Raw genomic sequence first — 17,516 nt, 5'->3', positions numbered from 1 at the left:
AGACTAGTAATCCAAGTCTAGGGTTAATAATCCAGTGATGCTAGTTCAAATCCTATTTTAGCAGCTGCTGAATTTAAACTCAGTTTAAAAAAAATCTGGAATGTTTCAAAAATGTCTCAATTTGATTACCTCCTTTATTACTGGATTGTCATAAAAATCCATACATTCACCACTGTCCTTGATCAGAGCAAATATTTATTGGGGGTGGGGGGAATGCTCCTTTAGATGAAGTCATACTTCAAAGGCGAATGGTTGCAAAGGTCATTCATCCTAGCCTCAGGGCAACACTGCGGGAAATACTTGGCAGAACCCTAGTCCCAGCCATGTTCAGCTGCATCACTTACGGTTTTCTTACAACATGCAATCAGAAGTGGGAAAGGTTCTGATGATTGCACAATATTCAGTTTTATCAACTTAAGTGGTCAGAGTCTGAGTGCAACATGACAAAATCCAACAAGATAAGCAGCAAGTAGCATTTTGTGCCACAAATGTCCCAAGCAGTGACCATTTCAAATGGAGGGTGTAGCTAAATGCAATGAAATCTCGGCCTGAAACGTCGACTCTTTGTAACTCTCCGTAGGTGCTGCCTGACCTGCTGAGTTTCTCCAGCACTTTGTGTGCATTAGCTTTTGCTATTTGTGGAATTTTACCATCTGCAAAATGGCTGCCATGTCTGCATGTAATGCAGTGAAGCACAAAGTCAATAATTATTTGTATATGATGTAGATGAGGCTTAATGTAGTATAGGGCGACCTCAAATTCTGTGTCTTGAAACATTTAAAAGAAAAGTTGCTTGTCTGTCAAGAATTAACCTATTATTTGATTTATTTGCCAGGAAAAGCTGTTAGTCCCTTCCCTTTGTGACAAAGGATTAATATATCCATGTCTTTGTTGCATGTGCCAAGATGAGTGTGGAAAAAGTAAAGTTCTTTGGCAAAGGAATTGAGAAAAGAAACACGATCATTATAATCAGCCTGTAGAGGAATTGTTTTGGTGGGTTTGCAAAACTGCAGCAACATGTTTTGTTGAATGAAAACGTAAAAAATAAGATTTCTTTCAGCGACTTAATCTCTTGTGGAGCTGAAAGGGAGACATTCCTTTTGATTTAGAGAGTCTTTCAGTAATTTTCTTTTGGGGCAAAATTGCTTTTAAGCTGCTATTGGCGGATTATTGAGGCATTTGCCAAGAACCTTTGGTTCTTGGCGAGTGCCCCAGCAACAATGTGGTTTGAGTAGAAGAGCAGAGACTTATTTCAAATCATATTAAGCATGTTCTTAAATTAATTTTGAATTTTTGATCTGAAATGTGCCAAGTGATGCATTTACTTGGGGAAAAGTGTGACTGAAAGAGTTTCAAAATAAAAATGTTAAGAAGTTATTTGTATTTTCCTAAGTCATTTGGCATGACTTCAGAGAACAATTTATCTGAGTTTCATTGTGGCGCATTTCACAAACAATACTGCCAGAATGTTTGAGTAAGAGTTATGTAGTTGAAAATTTAAGTATATTGGACTCTTTTAACAAATAACACCATTCCACATATTCAAGTGTTAACTTTATGCTTTATAATCTTAACTGGTTAATGGGAAGATTTATGCCAAACTTCCAGTGTTTATAGGATAGGAATTTATTTTATTCACTGTTTTGTTAATGCTGTCTGGCACACTAATGTCTTTCAGGGGAACAAATCCACTATCCTTACCCAGTCTTGCATATGAGACTCTAGACCAGGGCTTCTTAACCGGGGTTCTGTGAGAGGTCGCTAGGGGTTTTGCGACAGATTGTGATTTAAAGATACTGTTTTTTGAACTTGCGCAACGCTAGTGCTCACAGTGGTGGGCAGTGACCGAGCAGCCCCCCTAGCAATCTCATTAAAGGTCTCTCAGCCAAGTATCGCAGTGGGCAGTAGAACCATGTTCATTCTCATTTTTTGACGCAAGATAGGAGAGGCCGTTGATAATTGATGAGCGCTGTGATGCAAGGAGGGGAGGACAGTAGGTTGATAATTGGTGAGCACTGTATTGCACGGAGGGGTGGATGGTAGGCTGTTGAACATGAAGTGTGTTTTCCAAGCATAGAATGGACTCGCCCAACTTGGGCTGTGATGTCAGCCTGTCCCTCCCGAGTTACCTCCCCTCACCTGCCACCGACTAATTTATGGGAAAGAACAAACTCTGCAGAAGATTGGAGGGAAATTTTCATTCTAAAGACAGTCCTGTGTGGTGATTTTTGAAGAGGCCTTGTGAGATGGAAGAGGATTCCAGGTCTAGGTCTACGGACAGCTCTGATGAGGTTAATGATGAAGAATTACAATCTTTTGAATCATTTCACTGCACTAGTGCAACAACAGACAGAAAAAAGTCAGTCTTTCTTTTACAAAACTACAACAAATATACGAAAGTACAAACATTAAGTATTTACAAGACAGTGAATAAATTCAAATTAAAATATGATTACTACTTTCTATAAAACAGTCAGTTCCCTGGGGGAGCCCACAACTCCTGGAAATCCCCCACTGTATCCACCATGACCACATGCGCCCTCTCCAAGGAGAGCCGGGCACCAGTATATCCTCGAAAGAGGGGCAGGCACTTGGCCCTGGCCGAGCCCTTGACTTTCTGCCCATCTTGCTAGCGACCCGCTCCCTTCTGTACTGGGTGTCCGTATATAAGGAGCGCAGGGCTGAAGTGCGACCAGAGCCTGAGCGGCAGCTGCTTCAGATACTCAAACAGGGGCTGCAACCTCTCACACTCCATATCAGCGTGGTACACCGACTCCTCCCGGCCACAGAATGGACAGGTGGACCGGGTGTCAGTGAACCTGCTTAAAAGCCTATTGCCCAATGCAACACCTTCCACACCAGGTCCCCAGTGTACAGGGGAAGGACTCCTGCATAAAGAGGTTTCCACTAGGGACCTTCTCTGCCGCCAGGTGGTAAAACAGATCGCCAAGGTGAGTCTGCTCGACAGACGAAGGCAAGGAAGTGAAGGGTGGGCAAGAGCAGCCCGTACAAGAAGCTCTTTGGAGCATCAAGGAAGGGCACGGCAGGCATTCCCGTGAGAGAGCTCACGTTGTGCAGGACCCTCTCCCGTGTGGTATCCCGAGGCCTGGGTCCAACGAGCACTCCCAGCCCATCAGATTGTGGTGGTGCAGCTGGAACCCCTCCACTTCCCTGAACCCCCTCAACACCCACCGTGTCAGGATGGAGACTAGTCCCCCTCGAAGCTAGAGCACGTCCCCCACCAGCGCGGGAGCACCCTGTCTAGATGAGACATACTCCATACTCTCACCCCATACACCCCATACTCTCAACAACTCTCGGTAAGAGCGAGGCAGTTCCCTCAAAGCGACGTGGCCGATGCTGTTCGCTGGAAGCCGCGTGCCCTCCTGCAGGCAGTGTCCCCGGCGGAGAAAGTGTGTCACCAGCGCGTGCCATCTCGGGGTGTGGTCGCTATGCAGATATATCTGCAGGGTCCTGAGGCGGGGAGCCACAGCTGAGTGCACATGCCAGTGACTGACTACCCTCTGCAATTGGAAGACTCAGGACCACAGCAGAGACCCAATGCCTCCTGTTGCCCCGGAAGTCTGCCAGCCTCTCCTGGGTCCTGGAGACAAAAGCAGTGAGTGGGTGGGACTAAAGTAATCAGCTGGTACCATATCTTTACAATGAAAGCTACTTATCGATGGGTTTCACATGGACGGGTGATCCCACTTGTCTGATTCCATTGTGCCTCATCTGTGGCAAACAACCTACAAATACAGCAATGGTTCCAGCAAAACTGAAAAGAAAATAGTAGGCCAGATTTTGCTGAGTGCTTTGAAAATAAAGAATGGCTGCAGAAACCAGCCTACTTAGCAGACATTTTTCATCATATGAACCAGTTGAACAAGTCTCTGCAAGGTCCTGGAGAAAATGGTTTAACTTCAAGTGACAAGATTCTTGGATTTAAAAGCAAACTGAATCTTTGGAAAAATCATGTTACATTAGGAAATCTTGAAATGTTTCCACTGCTGTTTGGGCTTGAGAGTGAGGAAGGATATCAGAAAGTCTCGAGTCTTATTGAAAACCACCCGGAAGAACTGCAGAACAAAATTGATCAGTATTTTTTTCTCCCTTTCAACACAAGTGTATGACTGGGTGAGGGACCCTTTCTCTGAACCTTCTGCTCAGCCTGAGAACTTGACTTTGAGAGAAGTTCAAGAACTTTGTGAGCTTCACTCTGATCATGCACTCAAGATGAGATTTACTGACCTGCCCCTGGATAAGATCTGGATTTCTGTGAAAGACGAGTATCCTGCCATTCATATGAAGGCAATGAATGTTTTGCTGCAGTTTCCAACTTCTTACATGTGTGAGCAAGCTTTTGCTTGTTTAACAAACATCAAGAGCAAGGATAGAAAACGTCTCACTTCAGTTGAAGGTGAAATCCATGTGTGCTTATCTCAAGTTTGACCCAGAGTTGGGAAATTTATTATGTTTACCTTATGAGTTTTTTAAATTTATGAAAGAGAAAGAGTAGTTTCAAGAAAGGTAAGCTAAGCTTAACATCTTTTTTTCTCAAGAAGGGTTTGCTAAAAATTCATTCTCTACTCAAAAAAGCATTGACAATTATTTTTGGATTATTATGTCTAGAGCTTACTGATCACACTAATGTACTGTGAGCTGTAGATATGATCATTTTTATGCAGGGGTTTCATGAGACCTGAAAATTATTTCAAGGTTTGCTCCAGGGCAAAACGGTTGTGAAAGGTTGCTCTAGACCTATCATTGGAGTTGATTCTTAACTACCTTCTGAAATTGCCTATCAGTTTAGGGGTAATTAGAGATGGACAATAAATCTTGGCTTTACTGGTAATCTATTTAAGCCACTAATTGTTTTAAAATAAGATTGGTTAGTACATATAGCAGGTTTGTGTTTCTCCAATGGTCTAACAAAGGTCCCATTTCAACATACACACAACACGAGATTCTGCGGATGCTGAGTAACACACACAAAATGCTGGAGCAACTCAGCAGGTCAGGCAGCATCTATGGAGGGGAATAAACTGTTGACATTTCAGGCCGAGATCCTTCATCAGGACTAGAAAGAGAAGGGTGGTTGAAGAAACCAGAATAAGGAGGAGCGGGAGGGGAATGAGTACAAGCTGGCAGGTGATAGGTGAAGCCAGAAGAGGGGGGAAGTGGTTGGGTGGGGTGGGGGTGGTGATGGGTGGAAAAGGTTAAGGGCTGAAGAAGGAATCTGATCAGAGAGGGAAGTGGACAGTGGGAGAAAGGGAAGGAATTGGGGCACCAGAGGGAGGTAATAGCCAGTTAAGGAGAAGACAGAGGGGTAAGAGGGGAGCCAAAATGAGGAATGGAAGAAGAGAGAAGGGAGCGGAGAGAGAAATTACTGGAAGTTAGAGAAATCGATGTTCATGCTGTCAGGTTGGAAGCTACCCAGTTGGAATATGAGGTGTTGGTCCTCCAATATGAATGTGGCCTCATCGCGGCAGTAGAAGAGGCCAAGGACCAACATGTTGGAATGTTAAGTTAAATTAAACTGGATCACCACTGGGAAATCCTGCCTGTTGCAGGCAGAGTAAAGGTGCTCATCTCTTAAACTTAAAAACAGAAGTGTGTACAGGCCTAGTCTCCTTTATGTCCCCTCATACAACAAATCTACCATTCCAAAAAAGAATCTTTGCTGCATTCCCTCCAGTGCAAGTTTTCTTAGGTAGGTACAGTATATTCCAAATGTGGTGTCACCAGGGCTTTATATAATTGGAGAAAGCCATTTCTGGTCTTCTGTGCTGAAAAGGACCTTACCCTTTCCTACAAAACACTTGTAGTTGATAGTGCTTCCTCATTTCTTTTGTTCTCCCATTGGTGGCCCTAGCCCTCATAGCCCAATGCTCTTGAACTATATCCCTTATTATTATTCTCTGTACTTCCCTCCTCTGAAAGAGGTGTTTAAAAGTATTTTGTTATTAAACTTTATCAGTTTTTGTATACTCCCGTGAAGTATCTGGGAATGTTATTTGTAGGTGAAATGTTTTGTGTAAATGGTAGTTACTATTTTTGACCTAAAAGGCTGGGGTTTGAAAGATAATATTAGACTCGGCCAGTACCCCTTCCTACTTTTGAATTACTGAAAACCCTGCTTTTGCTCAGTGGTAATGCTCCTGTGAATAATGACCACTCTTTGCTGCCCACAGAGCATGTCCAAACTAACAGTAATGAAACAGATCACCATCTTCCTTGCTTGATATTCCATTTCATAACCATAGAGATTGGGTTCTTTCTGGTCAACCTGGCAGGTCGCTAGCATCAGCAATGGCCAACTAAATCATTAAAATGGAACCTTCTCAAAATGATATAAAACTGCACAATTATCTTCGGAACCTTGTGGCAAACCTAGTGCTCTGTTCTCAAGCTGAATATTTGACATAAAGTCACACTTTCCCAAAACTTAAATGGTTACTTAGCCTTAAAAAGTGGGTGATGAAGCCTATTTTTTGTGTTACTGGTAAACGGAAAGAGTTATTGCATTATCTCCTGATATTGGCCAGTTTCATGTTGTGAATTTTCCACTCTTTGATCATTGATATGTGTCACAATTTTTATTCCTTTTGGTATCTTGTCCTCTGTGCACGTTACATCACACGAATACCTGGACAACGATTCTTATGGTATATTCAAGCGTGATAACATTGAAGTTTTCTCGAAAGCTTGTAGGTATACTGTCTTTAAAAATAAAGATTAGCTTTCTTTGTTACATGTACGTCGAAACATACAGTGAAATACATCATTTGCGTCAATGACAAACACAGTCCGAGGACAGGCTGCAGGCAGCCCGCAAGTGTCACCATGACCAGCGCCAACGTAGCATGCCTGCAGCTAACTAATGCATGCATCTTTGGAATGTGGGAGGAAACCAGAGCACCTGGAGGAAGCCCATGTGGTCACAGGAAGAAAATGCAAACTCTTTACAGACAGTGGCGTGAATTAAACCCTGATTGCTGGCGCTGTAAAGCGTCCAGCTCTTGCACTGTTCAGCAACAATAATTGAATAGAAAAATTTTACAGCATTGAATGAGGCTAAATGGCTCTGAGTTTTTGTGGCTCCTTGTTTGCAAGCTTATCAGTCCTGTTCCTCAGTCTTTTCCCCCTCGCCCAGCAAAATTATTTTCCCTAAAGTATCTGTCAGGTTATTTCTTGATAACGTTAATTGATTCAGCTTACAATGTCTTTACACACAGTGAATTTCAGATCGTAACTATTCTCATCATATAAAAAAAACTCCTCACACCTTCCTTTTGCCCAAAGATTTGGATATATATTTATATCCAGGCTGTGAGTCCTCAGCTAGACCACCAGGCAAGATACCAAATAGAAACCAGATGTTCATCTTGAAACTGAATTAGCTCATCATCATCTCGTGCCTACATTAATTGAAGCTCTGTTAAACCTGGGTCAAGTATTCAATAGACTTTGGAATTGCGGAATCACTGATTTCTCTGATCGCAGAGTTGGCCATTTTCTCATGTTTCATCAGCTGTAGCTCTTGGTGCAATCTGCTTTCCAACCCCAAGGTTGATCAGCACATTTACCTTGCATGCCCAAAAGGAAAACACCTGAATCTGGAGAATCATAGAAGTTACAATTTAGGAGCTGACTATTTATTTTCTAGCATTAATTTGTCAGTGTTTGCCTTTCAAATTAAGGGCGGTGAGATGGCATAGTGGTTAGTGTATCGCTATTAAAGCACCAGCAACCTGGATTCTATTCCCGCCACTGTCTGTAAGGGGTTTGTACGACTGCATGGGTTTCTACTGTGCGCTTCGGTTTCCTCCCAAGTTGTACAGGTTAGTAGGTTAATTGGTCACATGGGTGTAATTGGGCAGTGCAGGCTCTTTGAGCTGGAAGGGAAGGTTGTGCCTCACGAGCCTAATTGAGTTTTTTGAAGAGGTAACAAAAGAAATTGATGAGGGTAGGGCGGTAGATGTGGTCTACATGGATTTTAGCAAGGCATTTGACAAGGTTCCCCACGAGAGACTCATCCAGAAAGTCATGAGGCATGGGATCAGTGGAACCTTGGCTGTTTGGATAAAAAATTGGCTTACAGGAAGAAAGCAGAGGGTAGTAGTGGAAGGAGAGTATTCTGCCTGGAGGTCGGTGACTAGTGGAGTCCCACAAGGATCTGTCCTGGGACCCCCTGCTCTTTGTGAATTTTATAAATGACCTGGATGAAGAGGCAGAAGGATGGGTGAGTAAGTTTGCAGATGACACGAAGATTGGGGGAGTTGTGGATGGAGCTGTAGGTTGTCGAAGGTTACAAGAGTATACTGTATAGACAGGATGCAGAATTGGGCAGAAAAGTGGCAGATGGAGTTCAATCCGGGTAAGTGTGAGGTAATGCATTTTGGAAGGACAAACCAGAAGGCTGAGTACAGGGTTAATGGTCGGTTACTTAAGAGTGTGGATGAACAGAGGGACCTTGGGGTTCAAATCCATACATCCCTCAAGGTCGCTGCACAGGTTGATAGGATAGTTAAGAACACCTTATGGGATGCTAGGCCTCATTAATAGGGGGATTGAGTTCAAGCCTACAGAGGACATGTTGCAATTCTCCAAATCTCTGGTGAGACCACACTTAGAGTATTGTGTTCAGTTCTGGTCACCTCATTATAGGAAGGATGTGGAAACTATGGAGAGGGTGCAGAGGAGATTTACCAGGATATTGCCTGGATTGGAAAACAAGTCTTATGAGGCAAGGTTAGCAGAGCTGGGATTTTTCTCTTTGGAGCATAGAAGGATGAGAGGGGACTTGATAGAGGTCTACAAGATTATGAGAGGCATAGATAGGGTGGATAGTCAGTACCTGTTTCCCAGGGCACCAATAGCAAACACCAGAGGGCATATGTACAAAGTTAAGGGAGGGAAGTTTAGGGGAGACATCAGGGTTAAGTTTTTTACACAGAGGGTTGTGGTTGCCTGGAATAATTTGCCAGGGATGGTGGTGGAGGCTAAAAGATTAGGGGTATTTAAGAGCCTCTTGGACAGGCACATGGATGAAAGAAAAATAGAGCATTACAGGGTAGTGTGGGTTTAGTACTTTTTTACGGAATATATGGGTCGGCACAACATCGAGGGCCAAAGGGCCTGTACTGTGCTGTAGTGTTCTAGTGTCTAGCTACCATGCAGTCCCTCTAAATAAAATAAATGTTTCCCACTCCATTCTAAAGCTGTTTTCTTGTTTTGTTCTTACGTGCCTTCATTGTCTTCCCTTACAAGTATTTATTCTGTTCCCTTTTACCCACTGCTTGGAAACATTCTAAAAGTTTTTTTCCCCTTAAAGCTGCCTAATTTTCCTTTTATTGATCTAGATTTTCGGTTAATCACTTGTCCAAGAGCATTCTTTCAGGGTATGGGGAGTCAGCAATTTGGCTCTTGATATCTCAGTAAACTTTCTTCAAGACATCTGTCTTCATTATAGTCTCTTGCGACTATGTCCAAGTGACAGTTGCAGGCAATGTTGTTATTTTTGATTTTTTTAATAGTGCTTAGATCCAAAGTCATTGGCAAGTTGTGCATTCTGAATCAGATAAAATCAAAAGCACTGTATTTCACCACATAATGTTCTATTATTTAGAAAGTGGCACCATGTGTTCAATACTTACTGCAGCCAAAGGTTGTTTCCTCTCAAGTTTTGCACACAGCTTGCGTTAACAAAGGCATATTATTTCAAGCAAAGGTTATTCTAGACTGATGTATTGGAACATGGATGCCAGGGTGCCTGTACCCAAGACAATTTGGTTAACACCTCACACCCAATAAAACATTCAATTATCAGTGACCACACCCAACAGAAATATTGCAAGAGGGAAACATTTATCTAACTCTTTCAGCCTGAGGCAACTTAAATCTGAATTTATTCCCTTCAACCACTTTAACCATTGCATACCTAAGGTTTGTTCTTCAACCAACTCTAAATAATTACCTGATCTAAGCACAATGGTCAATATAGATTTATAATAAGCCTGGTAAAAGTCTTACCCGACATAAAACTGGTCTTAGAAGGGATTAATATTAGCCATAATAGTTCTTTTGTGGCTGATCAAATGGGGAAGAACCTCTCCCTGTGTCTCTACCCAGGACTACCAGAAACTGTAGAGTTGTCACAGCTCAGCAGATCGTAGAAACTAGCCTCCCCTTGAAGCATTTCTCACCTCAGTAATGCAGCCAACAGAATCAAAGATCCCATCTCTCCGGACATTCTCTTTTCCCTCTCATTAAGCATTTGATACAAAAGACTGAAAGCGTGTACCACCAACCTCGAGGACAGCTTCTACTCCTAAGATCAGGGCACCTTTCTACAGTGTAATAAGATGGATTCTTGAGCTCACGATCTACCTCGTCATGGCTCTTGCTCCTTATCCTACTCTGTACTTCCTCTGTAACTGTAACATTTTATTCTACATTGTTATTTCTTCTCCCTTGTAACACCTCAGTGAAACAATCTGTATGGATGGCTTGTAAAACAGTCTCACTACTTCAGTATATGTGACAATAATAAAACTAATTTACCAATTTATGTATTTTGCCCTTCAAGTGTTTTATTTAATCAGAATCAGGTTTAATATTGCTGGTACATATTGTGAAATTTGTTGTTTTGCTGCAATACATAAAATCTGTGAATTGCAATAAGAAATATATATAGCTGGGGGAAGAAGCTGTAACATGAAATACCTACGTAAATTTAGCTTAGATTTAGCTTCTATAAAAAATATTGCTAATGCAGTATGATGTCTTCACATTCAGCATTACACCTGAGTAAAATACTGATTTATAGTTATTCAAATCTTAGGAGAAGTAACCAATTAATTATCTCTTAGCAAAACAAACTTTGAAGACCTTTGGGAGTGGGATGGTGCAGTCAATCACCACAACATCAGCTTTGTATTTGCTTTATGCAAACAAAGAAGGAGTGATTAGAGAGAGTGTGAATTGATTCACACCAAGGCATCAGCCTCTCTCTGCTCTCCCAATTATCCTTTTAACTTTTATCTCCTTGTGTTTTAAAAGTAGTACAGTGTATCTTCCTGAGTTATATAAAACTTACAGCAACAATTTAACTGAAAATTGCACATTTAAATCATGTGATTTGCTGAATCAAATGCACATGAACTTTGTTAAAATAATTTCCAGCCTAAAATGATTAAGATTCCTCCACCATTTGCCAAGGAAGTATTTGCTATCGGTACCTTCAACAACAACAACAGCAATTCTTAAGAAGTGCAAATCTCTTCAAAATACTAGAAGCTAATAGTTGATTGTCAGCTTTACTATTTTAACTTTTGTATATTTGTGAAAGCAAATCTTGTTGAAGAAGACAAAAGTTTTGTTTACATTAATGATTACAAGAGAAATTTGGATAGACACGTAGATGAGAGGAGTATGGAGGGCTATGGTCTGGTTGCAGGTCGATGGATGGGACCAGGCGGATTAATGGTTCAGCGCAGATTAGATGAGGCACTGATAGTGTTTCTGTGCTGTAGTGTTCTATGACTAAAGAAATCGAAGCATATTTCATGTAAATACAAGCAATTGCCTATATTGTAATCTGTTTAAAATTCATCTCTAAGTTCTGCTCAAGTATTTATTCTTGTTTTGTGCTTAGGAACAATCCAGTAACTCTTATTTCATTAATTCTTTGGAATAAACCTGGTGTTTGGTGCAGTCAGTTTGACACAATCACACAATCTCTGGTTACTTACTGAGGATAGCAGAAAAACCCAGGAACTTGGAGATCCTTTTTTCACTAATCAATCACCAAACTCCAAAGCTTTATTACTGACTAATCCAATACATTTAGTGCAAATGAGTTTATCCAATTTCTTTAAAAGGAGACAAATTGCATGAGTCAAAATGCCACAACATTAAATCTATCAAGAGTTAAAGGGGCACAATCTTAGCTGGCTTTCACTGATGACAAACATTTACCTAGACTACTTTAGATTTGAATTATAATTGAGTAGTCCAAAACTAAATATAATAACTTCAATCACTCTCTTTGTAATCAACAATTCACTATTTTCATATCTGATAAAGTTATTGATTTTCTGTTATGCATTGGAGTTACCAATTAACAGTAGAGTTCCACATCTTTAGGCAGAGGCATTTTCGATCATTAGATTATTTGTTTACGGTCGCCAGCCGCAGAAAGCCAGTATTCATAATTAAAGAATTTGATCTGTCTGTTAACTCAGATCATTTTGTACCATGATTTTAATGAAATATAGCCTCAAACTGAGGGACTCAGTAGTGCAAAACAACACATACACATATAGAAATATAGAACAGCGTGTCCTTATATCCTCTGTAAATGCTTTTTGGAGACTCCTAGTTCCACAATCATACCCTTTCATTGGTAGCTTGAATTATTTCCAAATAAGGAAAACCTTTGCTATCATGTGATATTCTACAGTCTGCTCACATGCCTGTCCTTGAGGTTAAAGCTTATTAGCATCTTCCTACCGTATTTTATATTGTGTTCCAGCAGTATCTTATATTGTGATTTGGCTTCTTTGTTTAACTCGCAGTCTTCTTATCATGGCAGATCCTTTATTTTTCACAATTTCTTTCGTGCATATGTGCTAGGTCATACAGATGTGAAGGTTGATTGTAACAAGGATAGCGGTTGGGTGATGCACTGGGTACACATCCCTGGATATGGAAGGGAAGAGAGTAAATCACATTTTCTCCTCTTGAATGTTCTCCATTGTCTTCTGCAAGTGTGGATATTATGGCTGCTTGTGGCATGCATAAGTTTTATATCTCTCTAAGTTTTACTTTTAGAATCTATCTGTTCAAGTCTCTGGAACAAGACTCTTGTATGTTAAAGGTGAACTCTGGACCTCATAATCTACCTTGTCATAGCCCTTGCACCTTTTTGTCTACCTGCACTGCATTTTCACTTTATATTCTGCTTTCTGTTATTGCCTTCCTCTTGACCAGAGTTCAGGAACAATTATTACCCCCCAACCATCACGTTCCTGAACCAGTGTGGACAGATTCACTCACCTCAACACTGAACTGATTTCACAACATATGGGCTCACTTATAAGGGCTCTACAACTTATGTTCTGGGTATTATTTATTATTTGTGGTTTTTTGTGTGTATTTGCACTGTTTGTCATCTTTTGCACACTGGGTGTCTGTCTTTGTATGTAGTTTTCCTTTGATTCCATTGTATTTCTTTGTATCTACTGTGAATTCTTGCAAGAAAATGAATCTCAGGGTTGTGTAAGGTGAAATATATGTACTTTGATAATAAATTCGATCTTTCAACTTTATATTACCTCAAAGGATTTGTACTTCTGAATGAATGGCTTGCAAGACAAAAGTTTTTCACTGTGTCTCATTACATGTGGAAATAATAATTCAATACCAATAGAAGACTACAGGCTTGTATTAGTACAAGGCCATTTTGTTTTTGTTCAGAGTAGCCAAATCACTTGGCTGTAAATGCAGTACTTTTTTAGATATGACCTATACATGCACAACTGTAAGAGCCCAACCAACAAAATTACAAACAATAACCAAATAATCGGTTTCATCAGTTGAAGGATAAATATTGACAGCACAGTGGGATAATGCTCTTGCTCTTCTTCAAAGCATGGGATTTCTTGTTAGCATCTGAGAAACCAAACATCATCTAATATTTCATCCAAAAGGCTTTAGACAGAGCAATACAATTTCTGTGTTGCGATCAGATATCAGCTTCTGTGTTTAAAGCCACTGAAGTGAGAACATATGAATGTTAAGAAAGGGAATAACTTAGACAGCCTCTTGAGTCTGTTCCATCATTTACTTGTATTGTGACTGATACACTCTACAATTCAGATTAAGGTATGATTAGCTTTGTCACTTGTGCATCAAAGAATACAGTGAAATGTGTAGTTTGGGTCAACACAGTCCAAGATGTGCTGGGGCACAGTGTAGCATGCTCACAGCTTACTAACCCCAACATTGCACTTCTTTGGAATGTGGGTGGAAACTGGAGCACCCAGAGCTAACCCACACAGTTACAGGGAGAACGTGCAAACTCTCTCCAGACAGTGGCGGGAATTGACACCCGATCTTTCAGTTGGCACTGTAATATCATTACACTAACTGCTATGTTATCCTATTATGATGAAAATTCGAGGTTTTTATTTGTCTCTTTGTATTAAGTACTTTCTGATTACTACTAAGAGCTTGCCTTTAACTTTAAGGTCATGCCACTTATTCTTGAGCTTTCCACCAAAGAGTCTTTTAACTTAAGTACTCTCATGAACAAATCACCTGTCAGCCTTTGATACTCATGGGAACCCAAGCCAAGTATGGATTTTAGTAATTCTGCAGTAAACAAACCTGTAGTTCTGTTGTTTCCTTTCTCCCTTCTTCATTGGAGAAGCAATTTACCTTTCTGATAGCTGAATTCCCACACAAAGAGCTTTTAAAAATAAGTGGAAAGTATTTACAGTTTCTTCAGCTACCATTTTTAATATTTTGGCGTGGAAGGCTTCAAACTCTGGAGATTTATTTATCCTAATTCTATTTTGTTTTCTCTATTTCTGGCATGTAAAAACGCTACCGCTAAGTTATGGCTGACAGTAGTAGTTTCAACAAGCTAACATTTTGGGGCTGAGAGCTCTCAGTACAATTTTTCCTTCAATAGCAAACTAAATTGCCCCTTGAGAGCCAGACAGACACGGAATATTCTAGGTTTGATGTACAGTATTAAATTAGTTGATCTAATGGATTTGAACTTGGTGTTTTCAAGGTTTACTCAGAACTGGTAGTGAAAGGAAGAAAAGCAAACTAATGATTTCTGTCATTGATTTTACTCGCTAGAGTTTAGAAGAATGAGTGAGGGGGGGGGTCTCATTGAAACATTGAATGGCCTAGATAGAAAGAATGTGAAGAGGGTGTTTTTAATGGTGAGGAAATCTAAGACAAGAGGACTCAGGAGAATGGTGTCGAAAGGGATAACAGAATCAGCCACGATGGAATGGCGGAGCAGATTCAGTGGGCCAAATGGCCCAATTCTGCTCCTATGTCTTATGGGTCTTGTGATCCTCATTGTGTGATTCATTATCAGAAATGTCCGTTTTGTGTGGCTTTGATGACACCTGCAGTCAGTGGATCTGTATTTGTTTATGACTCTCATGTGGCATTATCTCTTAGGCTAGGGTTCCCAACCTTTTTTTATGCCGTGGACCAATGCCATTAGCCAAGGGGTCTGTGGACTCCAGGTTGGGAACCCCTGTTTTAGACCAAGAAACCATTACCTGAAAAATTAATGAAATGGTCATTTCAGCAACTTTATACAAATATGAAGGTAAAGTGCCTGTTGAAAATGCAATATGGGTAGAATATTTTACAGAAAGATCACTGTTTTTGAAGATGTCATAGTCATAGAGTCATACAGCACAGAAACAGGCCCATCGGCCCATCTAATCCATGCTGAACAATTAATCTGTCTAGTCCCATTGACCTGCACCACGTCCATAGCTCTCTCCATACCTCTCCCATCCATGTACCTATCCAAATTTCTCTTATTTATGCTAGAAATAGCATTTCAGATTTCACTGCTAGTCAGGGTGAAATTATGAGCGGGAGGAGTAGAGATCTAAGAAAACTGAATATCTTAGCATGGATTGAACTGTGTCATTTGGGCCCAAGTGTGTGTGCTTTATATCATGCACATCAGTATAAAATCCATGCATTTTAAAGCAAATGTATAAATTGAGTAATTAAAAAAAACAGGAATGAAGACTATGTAATGAAATATAGAATACTTTGAAGGCAAAGCTCTCATAAATCTAACTCCAAAGTGTTATTTGTATCTTTTTCCTCCTTTGATATGAATTCATTTAAATTGGATCTTAATGTTTTTGTCTCAGTCACGTCCAACATGATAACAGTGAAACAGAATTGATGCCTTCTGAGTACACCATGTGCGAAAGGGAAGTGTCAGGGAGAAACAAAAATATATGGGACATATACAATTAAGCAAGGAATCCCATGAGACATCTTGGATCAGTGGGAAGCAGTCATGTTAAAAATACTTTGTTTAGTGTAAGGGAAGGGAATGGAAGTGGTTTACTGCACTGGAATTGCAGATGTGTTTACCCTAAGTCAACTGCAGTGTTTTTGTGTTTCTCAAGACATTAAGATCCAAACAAGCAACTGTTAATGGAGTCTTGTTCAGGAAGTGATAGAGATACAAGGTGAATATTCTTGAGTCTTTTGTAGTTCTTAACCCCTGACTTTAGATGGCAAGTTAGGTGAACTTTTTTGGTGTCTAGAGTCTGACTTTTATACATTTCTGATATATCCATCAATACATTTGGTTCCATACTTTGCACTTTTCTGTAGTGTAGCGTTACAAAAGGATGATCCTTTTAAGGCTGTTTGTAATGCATTTTCCCAGGCACAAAGTATGAATATCATTACAGAGTTAATCAATTGGTATTGTAAGTTAGCTTGATAGAGAATTTTTCAAGATCTATAATATATATAAACTATTAGTAATGATTTTTTCTTTGATTTTCACTATTTTTGCCTACAGTCCACAATATCCTTGTCAATTTTGTGACAGTCTTATACTAATAATAATATGGGAGCAAAGCATTCTGTCCATCAAGTCTACACTGGCTCACAGTGGAGCAATCCCTTTTGTCTCATTCCATCTCTGCTTACTTCCCTATACACCTGTAGGTCATTCCCTCTCACTCATTTTTATCAGCTTCCCTTTGAACCTACTTTGCTATTAACCTACCCAAAGGGATAATTGACCATGTCCAATTAACCAGCACATCTGTGGGATGTAGGAGAAAACCTGAACACCTTGAGGAAATCCACAAAGTCACGGAGGAAATATGTGAACTCCCTGTAGACAACATCCAAGGTCAGGATTGAACCTATGTAGCTGAAGCCATGCGATGGCAACACTAATTTTTGCATATCTGTTCTACTATCAGTGTTGCTACTTAATTGATCCAAGAACTGGATACGAGTGGTATCCCCCTTGCAAACAATTTGCTGCCCACTCCAAGTTTCACCATACAGTTAAAGGGAATATCTCTTAAGATTGCTCGTAAACCTACCAATCCTTAAGAGGTGGCAAGACCAGCCAAAAAAACAAGTAGTACTTATTTAGTGCCCTTATCACAGAAAAATATTATAAGGTACTTCACAGCTGTATGAAGAAATGGATAATTTATCAATGAAGGGAAGATTCAGTGGAGTGATTAAAACTTGAAGAGGGACGTGGCCATTTTGTATCAAGCTGACGGGAAATGCTTTTGTTGCTGTTGTTATGAATCTTTAGATTTCTAAATCCCAGACACTGTTGGTACTTGGCCATGGATGTACTCAAGTCAAGCTTAGATTACAGTTTAGATATTGAGTAAATCAGCAATAACTGCCAGAAGGCGGACCTGAATGAAAGATCAGGCATGGTCTTTTGAGCAGCAGTGTGTCTGAAA

The 17,516-nt window shown here is 40.3% G+C and overlaps 1 protein-coding gene across 9 annotated transcripts in view; it reads left to right on the top strand.

Annotated features, from left to right (window-relative positions):
• raraa (retinoic acid receptor, alpha a) overlaps window positions 1-17,516 on the top strand; it is a 397,838-nt gene that overhangs the window by 319,035 nt on the left and 61,287 nt on the right. The gene's annotated exons all lie outside the window — the stretch shown is intronic.

The sequence above is a fragment of the Hemitrygon akajei genome, chromosome 18 (assembly GCF_048418815.1).
Source record: "Hemitrygon akajei chromosome 18, sHemAka1.3, whole genome shotgun sequence".
NCBI classification, from domain to species: domain Eukaryota; kingdom Metazoa; phylum Chordata; class Chondrichthyes; order Myliobatiformes; family Dasyatidae; genus Hemitrygon; species Hemitrygon akajei.
Note: the sequence above shows the minus strand (reverse complement) of the source record. Positions and strands in the feature narration are given on the sequence as shown.